Genomic DNA, 22,000 nt, shown 5'->3' on the forward strand with positions numbered 1-22,000 from the left:
GGGGGCTGGAGGTGACCCTCTCCTTCTTTCCTCTAAAAATAAACGAAAGAGGAAAGAATTGCCAACAGCGAGAGTTCGGGAATGAGGTCGGTCCAGGGGGAGAAGACAGGTTAGCATCACATTAAGTAGAAAGGGCAGAGCAGTCCCTCTATAGTCAAAAGTGGAAATTGTGTGCGTGTAACAGAACATGCCACACACTGAAACTCTCATTAGCATGAGGCACAGAGGTGGAGTTCATTGTGATGTGAAGCTCTCCAGGGTTTACTCACAGTAGCCTGAGGCTCTCGTAGACCCTTTAAACACCCCGGGAAGAGATTGGTGGACCTGAAATTGTTTTCAGACTTGATTTAAGACATATTTAAATGTTAAAGGTGATGTTTGTTTTGGAGGGTATATAATGTTTCATATACCAGGTTAATATGTTGAGACCCTATAAATAAGTTACGAACAGGTTGAATTCCTGAGTATAAACATTGTGGCACTTTCAAAACTTTTAAGACACATTTGAAAAGTTAAGATGCAAAACCCTCTGTAACGACCTCAGGCTTAGCGTGGCATAGTCACAGAATTTTTTGCTAACTTTTCTGTGGCATTCTCACGGATTGGTTACTCAACTGTTTTGTATTATTTTCTTACCATTGTCGCTTCGGTTTAGGGTTAGATTTACATAAAATGACATCCCTACCCAAACCCAACTCTAACCCCAACGCCAGGCGACAGTTGATTAAAGTTCAGAAAATATAAAAGAATACATCAGAAAAAACAGTGTAAACCAATACTTAAAGTAACATACTAACGCAAACACCAAATCTAACCCTAAACCGAAGCGACAATGGTTTAAAAATAGGAAAAAGATGTTGAGTAACCAATCCGTGAGAATGCCAAGGAAAAGAAAGTCTGTGGCAGGGTGCCAAGGAAAAATTAGCAAAAAATTCCGTGACTATCCCACGGAACTTTGTGAGATCATGTTGCATTTAAAATAACAATTTCCTCTCATAAGTTTTTTTCTTTCATTAATTTTGCACCACTCTCATCCCTTTTCCAATGGTTCTGGGTTTTGTGTTCGAACCTTGTATTGTCACGGTTAGTGCGTGTCATGTTTTGTTTCTGTTTTGATCGTCGTCACCTGGACATTCATTGATTAATCACCTGATTCATTCCACCCGTTTGTCACTTAGTCTCTGTGTATTTATACCTGTGTTTGTGCAATACTCACTGCCGGATCATTGTCACTGATTCCATGTATTGAGTGTTCCTGTTTTTACTTACCTGCCCGTTGTCTTACTCCTCATGTTTTTGTTTCTCGTTTGTTATTAAATGTTATTTATTCATCGTGAACTTGCACTTGTGTCCTTACTCCTGTTCCCAGTCGTGACAGAATGATCCGGCCATTCAAGGACGCAGCAAGTTCACGGATGAGTGCTTCCCCTAATATTTTTGTGAGGGGGAGTAGTGGACATTGGGTCCCCCTACCTGCAAAGCCCCGATGCCCCTTGGAGCTAACGGAGAAGGAATGCTCGGAACTAGGGATGCACCGAATCCAGGATTCGGATTCGGATTCGGCCGAATACTGGGCTTTTTGACGGGGTTCGGGTTCGGCCGAATCCTAGATTTTTTTTTCCACCGAACCCTTGGCTTGCGCTACGCTGGTCGACGTCACGCGGCCGTTGATTACACACATCGGGTGCTGACGTGGAGATGAGCTTTTTCTTTCGGTGAGCCTTAGGGGCTGGACACACCAAAACCTTTAAACACGGCTGAAAACGCTTTGAGGACGCCAAATGCCAGCTGTTTTTCAGCCAAGCGCTTGGTCGCAGTGATGCTTCAGCTGTGAGCCGGTTGGTTGCTGTGGTAATGTCCCGCCCCTCCTCCACTGTAATTGGACGGCCGTGTGAAGACTGTGACATTGACGAGCGGAGCTTCTAACTCAAAGTATATAGTTTTCAGCGCGGAGCTGCTTGCTTATTGGAAAAACGAGCGTGTCGCAACGCATCGCTTTTATTATGCATAGGCTTATGGTAATTGTCAAAATAGTTTTCCAACTTGTCATCCTGGCATAATGTACAGTTAAAATTAAATAAAATGAAAAATACACTGCTGTGGACGTTGTTTACTTCATTAATGTGCTTTACTGTGTTAATGGAATAAGGATGCGAGTAGGATTCGGTATTCGGTTTCGGATTCGGCCGAATCTTAAACGGTGGATTCGGGATTCGGCCAAACCTAAAAAATCTGGATTCGGTGCATCCCTACTCGGAACTCCAGGCTTGGCTCAAACTGGCCGTCACCATGCCCGATTCACTCCCTGGGGTGGTCGTCGCTTCACGTGAGCCTGTTCCTGCGAGGGACGAATCGATTGAGTCGATTGCCCTATTGGTCGAGTCTTCTGGGTCGGTTCCTGGGTTGATCATCGCCATGCTCGATTCGGGTCTTGGGATGGCCGTCACCACACTCTATGGTTTCCCCGGGGTGGCCGCTGCCGCATACGAGTCCGTTCCTCGTCGGTTCCCATGATGGATGAATCAGTTGAGTCGGTCTTCGAGCTGGCCGCATCGTTTTTTCCGGCTTTGTCCCGGCTTCCTGCCCTGCCGGTTTCATTCCGGCTCCCTGCCCTGCCGGCTTCCGCCGTGGCTCCAAGCACTCCATCCCTCCCCCCAGACTCACCCTTCCAGACTTTTGTTTATGTATGGGTGGTGTCTGGAAGCCACTCTTTGAGGGGGGGTTATGTCACGTTAGTCCGTGTAATGTTTTGTTTCTGTTCTGATCGTCGTCACCTGGACATTCATTGATTAATCACCTGATTCATTCCACCTGTTTGTCATTTAGTCTGTGTATATTTATACCTGTGTTTGTGCAATATTCACTGCTGGATTATTGTCACTGATTCCATGTCTGTACCGGTTCCATGTATTGAGTGTTCCTGTTTTTACTTACCTGCCCGTTGTCTTACTCCTCATGTTTTTGTTTCTCATTTGTTATTAAATGTTATTTATTTATCGTGAACTTGCACTTGTGTCCTTACTCCTGTTCCCAGTCGTGACAAAATGATCCGGCCATTCAAGGACGCAGAAAGTTCACGGAGGAGTGCTTCCCCTAATATTTTTGTGAGGGGAGTAGTGGACATCGGGTCCCCCTACATGCAAAGCCCCGATGCCCCTTGGAGCTAACGGAGAAGGAATGCTTGGAACTCCAGGCTTGGCTTAAACTGGCCGTCACCATGCCAGATTCACTCCCTGGGGTGGTCGTCGCTTCAGGTGAGCCTGTTCCTGCGATGGACGAATCGATTGAGTCGATTGCCCTATTGGTTGAGTCTTCTGGGTCGGTTCCTGGGTTGATCACCGCCATGCTCGATTCGGGTCTTGGGACGGCAGTCGCCACACTCGATGGTTTCCCCGGGTGGCCGCTGCCGCATACGAGTCCGTTTCCACAAGGTGGTTTGAGTTGGTTCCCGGGATAATCGAATCCCCGTCGGTTCCCATGATGGACGAATCAGTTGAGTCGGTCTTCGAGTTGGCCGCATCGGTTTTTCCAGCTTTGTCCCGGCTTCCTGCCCTGCCGGTTTAATTCCGGCTCCCTGCCCTGCCGGCTTCCGCCGTGGTCTCCAAGCACTCCATCCCTCCCCCCAGACTCACCAGACTCAGTCCGTGTAATGTTTTGTTTCTGTTCTGATTGTCGTCACCTGGACATTCATTGATTAATCACCTGATTCATTCCACCTGTTTGTCATTTAGTCTGTGTGTATTTATACCTGTGTTTGTGCAATCTTGGGATGGCCATCGCCATGCTCAATGGTTTTCCCAAGGTGGCCGCTGCCGCATACAAGTCCGTTTCCCCAAGGTGGTTTGAGTTGGTTCCCGGGATAATCTAATCCCCGTCGGTTCCCATGATGGACGAATCAGATGAGTCGGTTCCCGAGTTGGCCTCATCGGTTTTTCCGGCTTCATCTCGGCTTCCTGCCCTGCCGGTTTCATTCCGGCTCCCTGCCCGTCGTCACCTGGACATTCATTGATTAATCACCTGATTCATTCCACCTGTTTGTCATTTAGTCTGTGTGGATTTTTACCTGTGTTGGTGCAATACTCACTGCAGTTCATTGTCGCTGATTCCATGTCTGTGCCTGTACCATGTATTGAGTGTTCCTGTTTTTACTCACCTGCCCGTAGTCTTACTCCTTGTGTTTTTGTTTCTCATTTGTTATTAAATGTTATTTATTCATCGTGAACTTACATTTGTGTTCTTACTCCTGTTCCCAGTCGTGACATGTATATATTGTAATTATTATTATTATTATTATTACACCTTTGCCACCTTGTCACTGAACAGTTGTCACAAATTTAATAAATTACAGCAGTGTATTTTTATCCTTCCTAAAGGAAACTAGCAAATCCGATGACCTTGTCCCAAAATTCCTCTGCCCTTCCCATCCTCCTGTCACCTGCATGTACTCTGCCACTTGTATTTCATGAATTAGTGTTATCTAATGCTCTTCATAAACCTTGTTTTCCTTTTCTCCCCATTCTCTCTCAAAACGAATCCTGATTGGTCCCAACTCTCTTGAATAATGTTTGCAGATGTGTCTCATTGAGTTCTGAATGTCTGCAATTAATCTCCCACAAAGCACCAGCAACACAATAACAGGCCATTTGAATGTGCAGTGGCCAGAGAAGTCTATGAAAGCGAGAGAGAGACTGTATGTACGTTTTCTCTATACTGTTTTTTTTTCTGACTCATAGTCCAACCAAGGGAACGATAACATACTTAATGTTTTCATGAGAGCACAAGTTAATGGCTTTGCTTTTCTACACTGTATTAATGTGTAATTATAATTCAGATAAATGGAGAGCTATTATCGTTGTACTGATGAGGCACAGCTCGTTCGCACTTAGCCACTGTTGAACAACCGCTTATTACGATGTTCAGTGTCGCCACAACTGCTTTAGCATCAGTGGAGGACACACAAAAATGTTTGCTTGGTGGAAAAATTCAGAAATACTTCATTGCTGGTTCAATCGCACTGCTGTTTTTAATTTTGGGCTGTAATGCTCTTTTTATTGTCCTTTTAGGAATCTGCTGTGTATTATTGCGAGTTACTGCACAGCATTGAGGAATGTAATGCCAAACGATCCTCCAGGAATTTGATTGGTTGGGATTGTCAGTGTAGGATTTCTATCTACATATCACAATATCTTTCTAAACCTGAATGACTTTCTTTTATTCTGTACACAAAGGGAAATATGACTATGCACCTAATCTGAAGTAAAATCAGTTTTGTCATGAGAATTGTTGATCTCAAAGTGCACCTGTCATGAAATAGCAAAATTATATGAGATCTTGTCTAAACATATCTTGGTGGATCTTGAGTGGTTATACTGTATCTTGTTCTTTGAAAGATTTGCCTTTCATATGATCATCACAAGCAATTCCCTGCTCCCGAAGTCAAATTAAAGGTCAATTTTTTACATTATTGATGCAATACTATTATTCAGTAAGACTTGTGTGTCTTTCAATTGTTGCCATATGGAGGCAGTCATTATTGAAATGAACTTGGAAAATGAGGCATGTAACATATTGAAATTTGAAATATGTATGTGTCCTCATATTTCTTCTTCAAGGCATTATCAGTTTAATCAAAGTTAGTGTTTTTCTGTTTTATGATATGCTTTATCTTATAATTTCATGTACATACTCTAGGTTATTTGCAATATCATTGCATGCAGATAAAAACAGTAGGTTGTTTTGACCATAATTTGTGACATGAGTGTTTAGGGTTCACGTGATACAAATTCTTTATGGTATTTAATGAGCTTTTCTTTATGTACAGTACTGTGCAAAAGTCTTAGGCCACCATGCCAGAATTAGATATGTTGTTTTTACAATGTTATAGAGATCATATATAATTGTTTCTCAGTCTCTTTAATAGAATACAACCAGAAAATACAGAAAATGTGTATGTAATATTAAAAACTGTATAAAAATGTAAACTGATGTGTCAAGTATTTAGTTAAACTTCCCTTCCACTTGAGCAATAGCAGCAAACTGCAGGATCTCTTAAACCTAAATAAAATTAAATCATAATTTTTAAATTTTAAAGAAATTAGTCTTTTTACTTTATTCTGCTCAAAACCCCTCAAGATGTGTTTAGTGCCAAAAGAGGTCACACTAAACCCCGACGATGGCTAAAGAAGACATTTAGTCGTACATTTTTTTGTACATATTTCCTGTATTTTCTGTTTGTATCTTAATAAAATAGATTGAAAAATAAATATGGATGAACATTAAAACTTTTAAAACAACAAGTCTGGTTATGGTGACCTTTTGCACAGTACTGTATGTTATTTTTTTTCAATTATATAGCTTTTATATACTTTACAGTAGGCTACTGTGCAAAAGTCTTAGGTCACCACCACAAGCTTTGTTGTTTTAGCAAAGTTTTAAGTGAACAAATAATCTATTGATTGATTGATTGATACTTTATTCATCCCGATGTCCATGTTAATGTCCATCCATATTTATTTTTCACCTTTTTATTAAGATACAAACAGAAAATATAGGAAATGTGTCCACAAAATTGTACAATGTAATTACTTTCCTTTACACGTCCTGTCTTTTCTGGTTGTTTTCTAATAAAGAGACTGATAAATAATTATGTATGATCACTATACTATTGCAAAAACAACAAATCTAAATGTGGCATGGTGGCCTAAGACTTTTGCACAGTACTGCATGTTATACATTTAGCAGATAATTTTATTTAATTTTATAAAAAAGTTTTTATGATATATATATTTTATAGCGTTTTTTATATCACTTTGTTAATTGGGAATCCATGACCTCATCCTTGCTAGTGTGACTCCTGAGCTATAGGAATAGAGTTCTCTTAAGCACATCATTACTGGAGATATTGAGCATATAGAAAAATCCTTAAGCACACATCTCTGGTGCCACTGACCTCTTTAAGAAAGTAAACAATTGCAAGAGCAGGTTAATAAAAAATATGAGAGTGAGTATTGAGGACATAGAGAGAAACAGAGATGTTTCAGCATCTTGGAAGGTTCTTGCTTGGATAACTTATAAATATCTTGCTTGCTTGCTAATGCAGTCCCCATCAGCAGAACATTTGGAGGGTGACAGTCTTTGCGCATGTGTGTGTGTCTGTGAAAGAGAGTGCTGCTTCACACCTCAGCATGGAAGCTAATGTAGTCCGACTTAGACCCGAAATAAATAAGTAAACAAGAGAGAAGACAATGACACATTTTTTCTCTGAAAAAGGTGGGAAAACGTTCAAAGAAAAGCGTATGACAGTAAGTGTCAAGATTTTATTGAGCGAAGTTTGCAGAGCTACAAACGCAGTTGTCAATTAAACTTTCTGGAAAGGAAAAATATATTTGTAAAACACAGAGCATTGATTGTTTTTTGTAGATATTCACACATTTGTCTGTTATCTTGACAAAAACCATACCCATCATGAGATATCCTCTGTGTTTTAGACATTGTGTCTCTATGAATGCGAGAGGTCAAAGTTTGGCTGGTTATCATGACCCTGTTAGACCCTGTTGGATCCAGACACCATCTGGATCCCAAAATCTGTTTTAATGTTGTTGTTTTGAAAAATATATTTCTAATATTAGAAGTTGCAAATGCATTTCATGTCCAATGCATGATTCTTTGTGAAGGGCTTTTAACAGGAAAAAGTAAACATATTTTTCTTTGCTACTACCTTAGGATAATAGCTGGTGAAGAGCTGTGTATTGCATGCGTTTTTTATCCAATTCGTGTTGTCGTGATATTATTGTTTTTCTACACCTCAAAAGCAATTAGTCACATAACATTCACAGGTGAAACATTGCGTATGTCTGCTGGGTCCAAAGCCAATCGAGCAACTGCCTTTAAGATGAATAGAATCAATGAAGGATAGCTTTCTCCAGGTATTGCAGAGCTCTGTGGCTGGGTTCAGAAAACAGTACATTCTTAGTTTTTGTGACCATTGCATCCATCTACCCTCGAGTGTGTGTGTGTTAGTGTGACTTAACCTCCATCAGTGTTTCTGTTCCTGAGATGAACTATTGGCTCGGCTCCACGGCTCTTCATACACACTTCAGATCCCGATGCCCTGCTCTCAGCTCTCTGTTGCCCAGGAAACAACCTTCTCAGTGCAGTGGGCAAGGGTGGGCCGCCATTGTGGAGCTTTCGAGTAGAGCACTTCAGCACACAGGACTCTAATTCCCCCTCTTGCAGTACTTTCTGTAAAATCCCTTTGCTTCTGCTGTTCATTATTTTTGTCATTGTGTGTGTGTGGTTCAAAGTCTGTGTTGGTTAGTTGCACACCACTTCCACATAAATGTGTACCCTCTGACCTCATTCTAATTAATGTAATGGTAAAATATTTTAAGGAATCGTGGCTTTATTATTGCAGCAGTGTTTTGATATTGATATTTATCAGAATGAAAGTTTAATCTTATTTGTGTGCCCAGAATCTCATAAACGAAACATTACATAAAAAGACTCAAAATGTTTACATTAGTGGGCACGCTCAATGAACTTCACATGAATTCTCTTTATAATATCTGCTATTTACATGCTGGTTTAGGCCTGATTCCAAAACATAAGACAATAATGTGGAAGCGTTGTTCATTTACCGAATCTCAGCATGTCTTGCCTTGAAACCCAAAACCCCTCTGTTATTATTTGGAGAGAAATGGGGACCGGTTCATTATTAAATTCATTAGTTAATTAATTCAATTTCACTAAATCTGTTCTTCATTATGTTTAATGTGAGTCAGACCCCGGTGAAGCATCATAGGGAGCACAAATGGTACAAAAACAAACAGTCACTCAAACTCAATGACAGACATCAGCAGACGCAACGTTTTGTAGCTTTGCTGTCTGAACAATTAATATTCATCACAGTAGCAGTATATAATCTTTGGCAGTGTTTTACTGCATTAAAATGTAGAAATCTACATGTTACATTTCTACTGGAAAACTATAAAAGAAGTGCTTACTAAACTAGACATTTTAGTGCATGTATAATAAACCAGAGCAAACCATGATGTCTAACACAGTGGTTCTCAAACTTTTTCAACGTGTGGCCTCCCTTGTGTACGGTGCATTCCTTCACGGCCCCCACCAAAGAAAATGTATGACAAATGTGTTCTAAAATGCAACATTTTAATTAAACAATTAATTATTTTTTTAGGTTTAATTACACAGAATTCACGATAAATTAATGTATTTTATAAAATGTAATAAAACTGAAGCCCCCCTGGCACCATCTCGCTGCCCCCAGTTTGAGAACCACTGGTCTAACATACTGTACATATTTCTTTAGACACTTTCCTCTAGCATTTCCCAGCAGTATATTTGATAATTGCTTTTCTTTATGTATATTCTCATAAATAGAGATACAGTTTTTCATTCCTTAACCTCAGATGACACTCGAATATAATGTACCTACTGTCTGAATCTGGAAGTATAGTTCAAGTTTATTACTCGAACCCCAGCGTATGCATAAACTCAAATGCACAGCCTTGCAAAGCATACTGTTTTTCAACTCAAACACATACATAGGCATGTAAGTAGGTTTGAAGGGCTGATGCCTTAAGATAAAAATCTTTGTAAACATCTTTTGGGTACAGTACTCTCTTACCTCGTCACACAATCTCTCAAATATGGCCTCTGTTGTTCATGGTCTGTTTTGTTTATGTAGTTACTCGAATCAACGACCCCCAGGCCACAGTAGCCACCTGGTGAATAAAGAAAGCTTAATGTGCATGTGGGACCTGCATATACAAACTATGCATGGTTACAAATACTGTATACAGCAGTGCAGGTACAGTACGCATGTTTTCTGATGGCGAAATTTGTGTCACACACACTGTACACTGACCCTTGCATGCGTGAAAGGTGAACTAGAGGTCTTCACAGGTCAAAAAATTCCTACCCGAACCCGAAGAGACCCGTAAATGTCTGAACCGACCCGGACCCGTCTATTATTTAAAAGCTGGACCCGGAACCGACACGGAACCGACCAGTCCGGGAAGACACAGACACGACCGGCAAATATTATTTAGCTAAATGTTATTAATAAGTCAATAAACAAGTAGCGAAAATTCAACTTTTTGTCTTACCCATAGAAGTTAGCATTCTCCCACGTATCCTGACTGTGATGCACAATCCTCATTGCCAAAAAAGTTCCATCCATGTTAATGTTATTCCTCTCTTGACGATTGAAATGCTTAATGCTTATTCCAGCTTTAAAAGTCCACTTTACAGTCGGTCATGACTAACGCAGTTTTACATGTGTTGTTTATCGGGTCAACTTGCATAATAATTTATACTGTTTGCACAGTTTAATTATAATAATGATTACTCATTTAGTGTCATGGCTGCTTTTGTTAGCTTTACTTTGCTATCATCTCTGTGCTCTTTGAGCAGAGTCTGTGTGAAAACTTTAGATATAACAGCAAGACGGTCAATTTATAATATTATTATAAAAATTAGAGAAGTCAGTGCAAAACACGTGCTATGGCGGAATAAGTCCCGCCTTCTAAATAAAAGAGCCAATTGTCAAACGTAAAGTCATTGTGTCTCACTGCAGAAGCTCCCGACTGGTAGCCAGAGAAACATTACAAGAGCGCATGCACGTTAGCTGCCTGGTTGGAGCAACCAAATATAAACTTTTTAAAAAATGTATGCGACAGTTCATCTAAGTTTTTGTTGCTGATTTTGAAATATTTTATTTAAATGTGAGTGTGTGTTCTCCGAGTCCGATCGTTTCGGGTATTACCCACAAGGTAAAACAGACCTGGGACCCAAAGTAATAAATTAAGACCCGATCCGGACCCGGCTGATCATTTAAAATATAGACCCGAACCCGTACAGGTCCCGGGTCCCGGGTCTTGAGTCTTCCGTGAAGACCTCTAAAGTGAACTATATATGGGGCAAGTGCTGGGAAAGATATTTACAAGTCATGGGGTTGATACTATAAAATTTGTGCTTTTGAGGAAGAACTATAAATCACTAGATTGGCCAAAATTTTTTACAGATTAACAACATCATATTTTAAAAGATAATCATAGATTTGTTAAGGAATTTAAGGCCGTTTCACACAGTACGCGGCAACCACGAGTGTTTCGTTCTTTTTCAATAGGAGACGTGCGGAAAGCAGCAAAACGGAGCGGTTACAGAGGTAAAGCGGAGTTGGTCCACAGCCTTGCTCATACACCCAATTTTGCCGCTTGCCATGTACCATGTGAAACGGCCATTAGTAGCATGTAAATTAGAAATCTTTGTTTTCTGAGTGTTTTCTATTTCAGACTGTCTGCAATATCAATAACAAACTATATACCTGTATGCACAGTTTTTTTCCACATCAGTCTTTTATTGTGCCAACTGGACCAGACTTTATGCAGGTATGATTAGATCCAGATGTGTTGGCACTCTGTTACACATAATTTCAGCATTTCTCTAGCCTAACTAGCGAAATAACTAATTGGCTATATCACTCTGTCTCCTCTTTACTAATAAGCTGGTGTGTTGTGAGGGTACTGGGACAATATGGCTGCTCTCCACATTGGTGGTGGTTGAGAAGAACCCCCCCCCCCCCCTTATATATAACACACTTTTAGCGCTGCAGAAAAGCGATATATACATTTAACAAATTATTATAAATAATCAATATACCATCACATTGTTGTGAATAGTGACACCCCATCAGGACAGATTCAGGTTCATCTGTTCTCCATGTAGCTTTATAACTACATTTAATCATACACCGGATCTTTATATTTCATTATTATTAGTTGTAGTAACAGTATAGTGGTAGCAGCAATTGGTGTTATAAAAATATTATACATGTCAAGAGTATAGATGGTTCAGTCGCAGTTGTTTAATTTATATTTAAATTATGTTCGATGTCAGTACATTACATTGACTTCTAAAGTAACTTATCATGTTTTTCTTTTGTTTGTTAAAGTAATAGCATTTGAATGATAAATGTAAAGATTACGTAAAACATTCCTAATTACATTTCTCCTGTTTGATTGAACGGGTTTCATTTGGGGGATTTTATTTTAGATAAGGAATGATTTCCAGAGAAACCATAATAGCAAACCGTTTAAACTCAATTCCATCCATATTGTTGTCAAAAGTGGATCCATTTGCGATGCATCTTATTAGAAACGATTAGGCCATCTGTGACATTGACAAAACAGTATTAATCGATTCATTTGTTTTGTTTTAATAGTGTACACCATATAACTATGCTTTCCATGTGATAGGCAATGCATTCAAAGCTTTACAATGCAATGCAATGAGATTTCTCTGCATAGATGAGGTTGATTATGTTTGTCACCCATATTCAGAGACTATGTAATCGGTTAGGATAGATTTAATCACGTACTGTCACGGCATCTTATGCTGTGCTGAGCTCAGACATGAGTCAAAGTGACATTTGGACATGTTAGCATGCTCAAGAGGGTCATACTGTATCAAAAATATCACCTTTTAACAGTACCGATCAAACATTTTTTCACGCAAGGCTGTTTTCTCAATCTATTTGATTCAGTTCATTTACATCAAACAAAAAGAGTAACCGCACATTCCTATTTTAGTCAAATTTGTATTGTGTGCTTGTCTTTGTATTCCAGCACATGACCAATTTGTGAATAGATCTTTCACAATGCTGTTTTGTTTCACTGCTTTGCCTCATCAATGAATATTTAGTTTCATGTCTGGTCGTATTTGAACACGTTCACAAATGTCAACTTTGAGTAAGACTTTTGAGCTGTTGTGTGAAATGTGCAAGATGTCTGGCTAGAGTACAGTTTCTCATCTTGCTTTTCCTCTTCTGTGCCCTCGAAATTTCTCTCTTTCTCAGTAGAGATTAATAGTGCCCATCTGCTGTAGCATGTGGGGTTTGTCTAGATGATGCTACTGTGACATGATACATAATGGAGCCATTGTTTCAGCAAAATGGCTCAATCAGATGGGATTTGTTTAATACGATACAACATCCAGATTACCCAGAGCTCTTCTTCTCTGCCAATAGTTTGAAATTAAAAAGAACTGTTGTACCGGTACTTGCATGCCAGTGCAATATAATACATACCAGCATATGTAAATACACAAACATCTACACAGATATTATTGTAAGTCTACAAGATGCTGCTTGTTTGCAGTTGCTTGTATTATGTCACTAATGATTTTATGTTCATTAAACGCAAACTTTTTAACACAGCTCTCTGCATGTTTTATTTTTTTATTGACACTTTACCTCTTTATTGTATTTGTACAGTGTCATTCTTTATCCACTATGCCAGCTCTCCATTGGAGATCGTATCTATCACATACAGTAATATTCACAGTCAAAGAGCTGCTGCGTTAATGTGAGCCATCTGGTAGGCTTTCTTTTCTTCTTGGTTCAAGCTCTCCTGCCACCGTGCTGTGACAGTTATGCAAAAAGCACTAATACAAAGCGAGAGCAAAGATTAATGTGGTTAATGATGGCACCACATTCATTTCACCCACGTTTCCTTACGCTTCACTGTCTTGCTGTCCTTCACGGACAACCCACTGTGTCATTTTACCAACTACACAATGCAAACTGTTGATTTAAAGGTGCGTATTTTACCTTTTTTTCACTTTTATATTACCCAGAGCTCCTCTTGTCTGCCAGTAGGTTAAAATGAAAAATAACTGTTGTACCAGTACTTGCATGTCAGTGCAATATAATACACAGTGTTGTGGGTAACGCATTACAAGTAACTTGCATTACGTAATAATATTACTTTTCTGAAGTAACGAGTAAAGTAACGCATTACTTTATAAACGTACACATTAATATTTAAGTTACTTTTTTAAAAAAGTAATGCAAGTTACTTTCTTAGATAAATTCATTTAATAAAACAGCACTTAACCACAGGTCTGTTGAATGCTTAATTCTGATTGGCTGAGAAATGTTATAATAATAAAAAAAAACGTGGTATAAGAGGAATAATTGACTCCTGTCCTCCCGAATTTTTTTTTTTATAATTCAACGGCCCATCATCAATTATTCTTTACATATTAACTCTTTCGCTTTTTTATGTTTTTTTTTTAAGTTGCCAGCCAGTGCTAGCGTTTTTCATGATTTTCACAAAAGTTTAATGCCTTCCAGAAAATGTTCTTCTTCAAATATATAAACATACAATATACCAAATGAAATAACAGATCCTCTGCTTTCAAAAAAAAAAAAAAAAAACGTTTCATCCTACCTTCAGTAGTTCTTTTGTAATCAGCTTTTGAATATGGGTAAGTTTCTGCAAAAACACCACATTTTGAGCAAAAAGCAGAGATAATTCCATTTTGTGACTGACTTTTCATAGAGATCCCATTCAGAGCGATCTTTAAAACAGACACGGACATGCAGCAGCTTGCCATAGGGCAATACTTCCGGGTTTAAAAAGTTGCAGAAAGTTGCGGTATTGCGGAAAGACGGAAATTCTTGTCATTGGCGGGGAAGCGTTTTCTTTTGATTGACGAGATATCTCGTCAATGGCGGCGAAAGAGTTAATGTAAAATTACGCACTCTATGCATCGCTGCTGAGCAGGAACAGTTTAAGTCAGAAACAACGGCAGGCCAGAGCTTGACATTTTTGTGACGGAAATATGCAGTTTCTGAATGCAGAACTTCCCTGTCATAAAAAACACCTGTAAAGCCTAAAAGAGATCAAGCCTCAGCCAAGAAAAGTAACACAAAAGTAATGCAAAAGTAACGTAAGCATTACTTTCCATAAGAAATAACTAAGTAACGTAATTAGTTACTTTTTTGGGAGTAACTTAATATTGTAATGCATTACTTTCAAAAGTAACTTTCCCCAACACTGAAAATACATACCAGCATAAGTAAATATATGTAAGCCTGTTAATTAAATTCAAGAATGTTTTCATATATTAGTGAAATAAGGCCACATTTCCGCCACAGTGATGCCGTGTCCATGTGTTCCTTGGGAGAATTTGTCACATAATTGTGATGTAACTGATAATAAATTGCCACAAACAGTTAGACCCATCTATAAGTCTAATAGGTTTCTATGGCTGGTTGCAAAAACATAACTGTGAAGTTAAGACTATGTCTTAAAAACTAGTCTGATCAACTAGCAATAAGTTAGAGCTAATCAGTCTCAAGGGGTTATACTTGCATAGGGCCTACGCTGTAGCCGCGTAGGGCTACCCTACTGCGTAGGGTTTGCGTCTCTGTGTAGGCTACGCCGTACAGTCGACACAGAAGAATAAAGCCCCTTTACTATTTGAATTTAAATTAGACCAATCTACCTTTTTATGTAACATATTTAAATTCCTTAAAATCTTAAAGAAAATAATACATGACTAACTTTTAAAACTAGTTTATGCAACTGGCTGGACTGGTGAAGTTGGTTATGTCCACAAACAGTTAATATAGGCATGACAGACTGATCTGCATACGTCACAGTACCACAATAGCGATTCTGTGATGTCATGCACCGATCAGCCTGTGCGGTGCTGCATGAAGTCAAACATGCCTAATGACTTTACATGCAACATGTTGAGTATGAAGGTATCTCATAATTTAATTAATTAATTTACATATCATGTGATTAATTTGATTATAAAATCAACAGATTGACAGCCCTAGTTGGTATGAGCTCAGAGCCGGCGCCAGACCATAACTAAGGGGGCACGTGGCTTCCAACTGGGGGGGGGGGGGGGGGGACCAATTAGCAACAATAACTTGAAAAAACAAGGCATTAAAACAACAAATACAGTGCAAGCACACACTCATACAACTGGTACAGACTGTCAGCTCATTTCCCTTATAAAGTGCAGAAGATCACAAACAATGCGCAAAAGTTAAACTATTTTGAACTTTGACTGCGGCGTGAGCGCAACTTGCCGCAACAACAAACCGCCCTCGCGCAGCGCAAGCCATTGAAATGAATGAGTTTCATAGCGTAGCGCACACCGCGTCCTAAAAGCCGTTTTACCAAAATCACCTTGTAATGCTGTTAACGGTCTATATCAACACTTCACATTTAAGCTTAAAATTAAAACAACGCTAACTTACTTTTTAAAAAAAGCTGAAGCTGGCGTGTACGAACATTAAACTTCCTTAAAACAGTGTCCTGTAGATTTGAAAATTCCACCTCGACATCTAATCTTAGAATTTGAACCAATCGGTGTTTGCATGAAGTCAGATGGAGCAGGTGGTGCTGGTTCGTTCTAAATGTTCTAATATCCATATTTTACACGATACATAAAATGCCGCAAAAAACACGTTGCTAGTATCAAGTCACAAATATGCTTAAGACGTAAAGACGCATGAGACGCCGCAATACAACCAATCAGAGACGCGGGTCTATTTTAATTAAAGAAAACATATTTCAACCATATTTTCCTCATTTGATTACATTAAAAAGTCTTGAAACATTTAATGTTTAATTTATTTTAATTATTCTTGATATATATTAAATTGTGTAGGGGGGCACAACAACCTGTTTGCGGGGGCACGGCTCGCGAATGCCCCCCCTTGACGCCGACCCTGTATGAGCTGGAAAGGAATGAGAATAAGGCCACAGAAAATTGATTGAGTAGAGCTGTAATGTGGGCAAAGGTGGTTACTTTGAAGAAGTTAAATCTCTTTGATCGTATTTGGTTACTATATAATTCTCTTATTTATTTGTATTTTTCAAGCTTTTTAATCCTTCTTAAATTAAACAAAAAATAGCAAAAATGAGTAAATGCATCTAGCAGGTGTGTGTTTCGGCTTCATTTATTTAAATAGATTAAGAAAAATCCAATATTTTTCAATATAAGACCCCTTTAAACAATCAGTGCTTATCTGATTCACCCTCAAAGAGCTTGTTGTAAAATTTTATTTATAAGAATATAGATACAGACACTGGGGCAAAGCATAATTTGCAGCCTGTCTGTGTAGATCACATTCAGGTGCACTATCACAGTCCTGGACTGTATAGATTATAGAGGAATGGAACCAAAGGGATTATATGGCACAGAAGAGAATCAGTCTAGTGGGAACAAATCCATTTAAGAGTGATGGGGTATGACACAGGGGGAGTAAGTATAGTATGACAAAACAAGTTAAGAAGGAGGGAGTGATTAAAATGAAAGTAAATAATGTAATTGAATAAAAGCAGTAATGCGAGTGAGAAGTCAGATAATTAGAAAACATGTCTTCGTGTGAGATCTTATACTGTAATTTGTTTACATTTAATTTGAAAGACTAAACATAATATAAAAAAATACAAAATGTTCTTGTGATTTGTGGCCATATTTGGTTATAATTTTACAAAACATCTGGATGTACAGATGTTGTCTAATAACTGTCTGATATTTACTATAAACTAGATTCATCCACATAGAATGCATATATTGGTTAAGAAACATTTACATGCATTTTGTTTATATAAGATATATAAGTTCTTGTCTTGTCAGTGCAAATACATTTTAACTATAGTTTAAATTGTGTACAGGTTTTGCAAGTTTAAAAATGAATAAAAGGGGAAATTAAATGAAATTGCACTCTCAGATAAAAGGTACAAGAAGGTACTAACATTGTCACTGGGGAGGTACCTTTTAAAAAAATACACTAAAACGGTGCATATAGGTACCTCAAAGGTACACATTGGTACCTTATGGTGCTTTTCCATTGCATAATACCCAACAGTTTGGTTTGGGTCAGGTCGGGTCAGCTTAGCTCACCTCACTTTGGCTTGGTTAGCTTTTGCATCGAGTTTAGTAACATCGGAGTGGGAGAGATTATAGGCGTGTTGTTATATATGCGCTACCTAATGCTGTGACATCATACAAGTGAGAGCGTCATTGTACATTCCCATACATTCTTTTATTTCTCAGTCCACCACAAAATTAAAATTGACCACCACAAATAGATATTTGCACATTGCGTTTATCACTACCCCTGTCTCACATGACAGTTTCTGTACAAACACCCGTGGCATCAGTCGACGCGTTCCACTGAGTTGCATTTAAGCATATAGGTGCCACCACAAATTGCAAATCTAGAAAAGAACTGTTATGGTGTTCCTGATTCTCAACCTGTGGATTGTGGATGTTTTTCATCGCTAAAGGGGAGTTTGGGAAAGCAAAGATGACAACAGTTTTACTCGAGATAGCGCAAGCTAGCATGAAGGTAAAGCTAATCTTTTACATTATAGCGATGACGCTGGTAGTGACGATTCTCTCAGACCAATCAGTCATCTACAGTGTTTTTGCATCACATTCTGGTATCTGCTTGGGTCACTTTGAAACCCAGCCGAGGTGGTACTAGAAAAAGTATCAGGTACTACGTACTGCACCCAGTGGAAAAGCCCCCTAAAGTAAGCTGGCCCGACCCAAACCGTGGGGGAGTATGCATGGAAAAGTGCCATTCGAGGTACATACTGGTACCTTAAAGGTACATCTACTGTATACCAATCAGGTATGTATTAGGACCTTTTTAAAAGGTACAGTCTATAGACTGTAAAAATATATACTTAGTGTCTGTGATGTCACACCTAGGTTTGTAAAGAACTTTTTTGAAACAAATAGTAGGCGGTCCCTGTCATCGCCATATTGTCTGCACATCACTCACGGAAAACTGAAAATGGGTAAAGAGGTGAGATGTGGATGAAGCCGAGGTTGCTTGTTGCTGAAACCATGCCCACCTAGCCTGACTCTAGTGACAGCAATGGAAGTTCAAGCGTCACTCAAGTGGCTACGGCCTTAATTTTGCAGAACTTTAAGGCTTAATGTAATTCACCCCCCTTGCACTTGTTATGAAGGGCAAAATCAGCTATATAGACCAAAAACACTTTTTGTACCAGGCTGTAAACATATTATTTTCCACTGTAAATTTGGCCATTTTAACATGGGGGTCTGTGGGAATTGACTCCCTTTTGGAGCCCGTCTCTAGCAACCAGTCGATGAATTGCAATTTAAATCACTTCCATATTGGCTTCATCAGAGAGATCGGAAGGTTGCCCATTGTTACTGTCCCAGTGACAACTTTTGTAATTTTTTTCTGAGTGTGTGGAAAAACACATGGAAACTAGCATTTACATCTTTTATTTTATTTTATAACACATAAATGTAAAAAAAGTTAAGTCACCTGATCAAAGACACTTGTTGAGCAATTTTTATAATGTCAGAACACAATTTAAAAGTAGCAAAAGTCTGATGCCTGTATTTATTTAGATATCCATTTATACATCTTTCTCACGATGCAGTCAATAAAAACTAGCCTACTGTACTTATATGCAAGCCACATGGTCCCCAGCTGCCAAGAGATCAGTGATTTTCTTCATTAACTGGGTCACTCACAACATCCAAAGCTCTATCACGCTACAGCTCTATATGTTGTCATTGGACATCCTACCCTGCCGTTTTGCACCCACACTAAAGAAGACGTTTGTCTATCTTCTCATATATTAAAAATATAGTCTTACAGAGTTTCGAGTCCGTTTTCAATTTTCCTTTGATGATTTGTATGGAAATTGTCAGTGACGGTGGTGTAATTATGGGATAAATGCTGTTCCACAGCCAGCTTCTAAATAGAAAAATCAGTGAGACGATTTTTCAAAGGGTTGTTGCTCGGTTGATGGCTATGTTGACAGGATGAGTCTGACCCTGCAGAGAATTGATGCACTGTGTGTGTGTGTGTGCGTGCGTGCGTGCGCGCGCGTGTGTGTGTGTACCGTGCGTGCGTGCGTGTGTGTGTTTTTTGGGGGGGCTGAACACTCAGTGTCTTAACTCTGTCTGAGTTTAGTCTCATCAGTGTGTGTACGCAGTCTATACCACCAACACACATCAAACAAACAAAAAGAAAACACACCATAGCAAAGGGAACTTGACATTACTTAATTCAAAGAATGGAAAGGAAAAAGAATGAGTGAGCACAGATGCTAACCAATGACACATCTGTGGACAGATATATTCAGTCCTGGACTGAGAGAGGGGATCTGACAGTGATAATCAGGTCAGTGTGTCGAGTGTTCCACTCCATCCATCCCCTGAGAACTAATCATTGGTTTGTTGCATCTCTGTGAATAAAAAAGGGAGGGAGAGACCAGTGATGTCTTTTTTTACAGGAATCTGTTATTTTTGATGGATTCTTTCCAGTGTTGAGTAGTAAATAACCAAGTAATGATGCTATAAGCTTACTGTACCTACGTTTTCAGCAGTTTTTCAGTGTTGGAAAGGCTGATTTTAATAAATCAGTTAATTGAGATGTTTTATGTAAATTAACTGATGTATGTGGGTGTTATATTTATGCATGCTTTTGTAGTCAAATATATTTAGTTGCCTGTTTACCACTCTCTTTGTCAATTACCTCAATACATCATGCTCCTGGTACATTTGGTTAAATAGTATAATGATATAATGTAGCCTATCATTTGTTTCTTGAATAGAAACACTTCTAATCTAAATCCACTTTTATCTCAGCTGTCAAGAATATGAGAAGGGATGACAAATGCGTGTAGGCTTTAGATAGTACGTGACACAGGAAGTCTCTCTTCAGTCAACAGGAATCTGGTATAAACTGGGCTGTCAAAACGTTGGCAAGAGGAGATGAAATGATGTCATGGTAATGAGAAAGTATAAGATTTATAAAGGGGTTAATTGAGGTGGGTAAGTTTAAAATCATTGGAAACTTCCCATCTTTGATTTAGAGCTAATAGGATATTGGAATATATGGACCGAACATATATTAGAGCTAGCTAACATATTGATCATCTATCTAACATTATAAGCTTTGTAAATCGGCTAGAGAGACAGATTTTCATTTTTAACACATAAAAAGAGTTTCAAACACCTCTGCATCAACCACTTGTGAGTCAGGGTTCCCACGGGTCGTTGAAATCCTTTTTGTGAATCTGGGAAAAAAAATCCATATTATTCCCTGTAGTGTAGGATAATATCATAAAAATTCTAGAATTCTTAAACTAAACTACTCACTTTAAATGCTTATATCTTCTGTATGGGAATGTTGATTCATACCAAAATGCTTTTTTGCACAGTTGTGTTTGACAAATGAAAACGTCTCGGGTTACGTATGTAGAACTGAGAAGGGAACGAGACGCTGCGCCTCGCTTGCCATACTTCCTGCGTCCCTGTAATGCCGTCTTTGGCAATATTTCAGAAAGCGATATAGTTCCTTTTTCCCGCGTCACCCTGTCTTTGTCATTAAGCCTCACCATTGGTTGAATTTGATATACAGATTCACACGCACTTACCCTTGGAGGCGTCCCCAAAAGTGTCACCGCAGTGACGCAGCGCGAGTTCCCTCGAAATGGAACTGTAACAATGTATCTTTAGGTAACACAATTTAACCTTGCTCTCACTTAAAATGTGTTCCCACATTTAGTTCTTGAATTTGAGGGTATTGGACTTGGAAAATCCTTAAAAAGGTCCTTTCATTTGAAGTTAACTAAGGTGTGGGAACCCTGGTAAGTGTTTTTGTTGAGATGCTAGCTTTGGTTGGCTGTAGCTATTTTATGCATATCCTTCCCATACTGTATCATTCCATATTATGATTTTTTCCCGGTAATTGTTATTTTACAAGTCCCTGGCACTACAAAGTGTGATGTAGGATTGCCTAAAACAACTTCAGCAAATCTGATTAAATGGGGTACAATGCAAGAAAAACACACACATTATCCCCATCTGGTGGGTATCACACTCCACTTTTTTAAAAATATGCTCATTTTCCAGCTCTCCTAGAGTTAATTTAAACATTTGAGTTTTACTGTTTTGGAATCCATTCAGCCGATCTCCGGGTCTGGCTATTGAAAGTTACCAAGGGGACTATTTTCGGGCACTGCGTAATATCATTGCGCCTGCTGCAACCATGGTACGGCAGCAAAGTCCTTGATTATTACACCAGAATCAGAGTATAGTTCCTAGCCATATTGGCCTAGAAAATCACAACTTTTAATTTTCCGTCGGTCTTAGTACACCATGTAACTAC

The sequence above is a fragment of the Misgurnus anguillicaudatus genome, chromosome 17 (genome assembly GCF_027580225.2).
Source record: "Misgurnus anguillicaudatus chromosome 17, ASM2758022v2, whole genome shotgun sequence".
In the NCBI taxonomy this organism is placed as follows: Eukaryota; Metazoa; Chordata; class Actinopteri; order Cypriniformes; family Cobitidae; genus Misgurnus; species Misgurnus anguillicaudatus.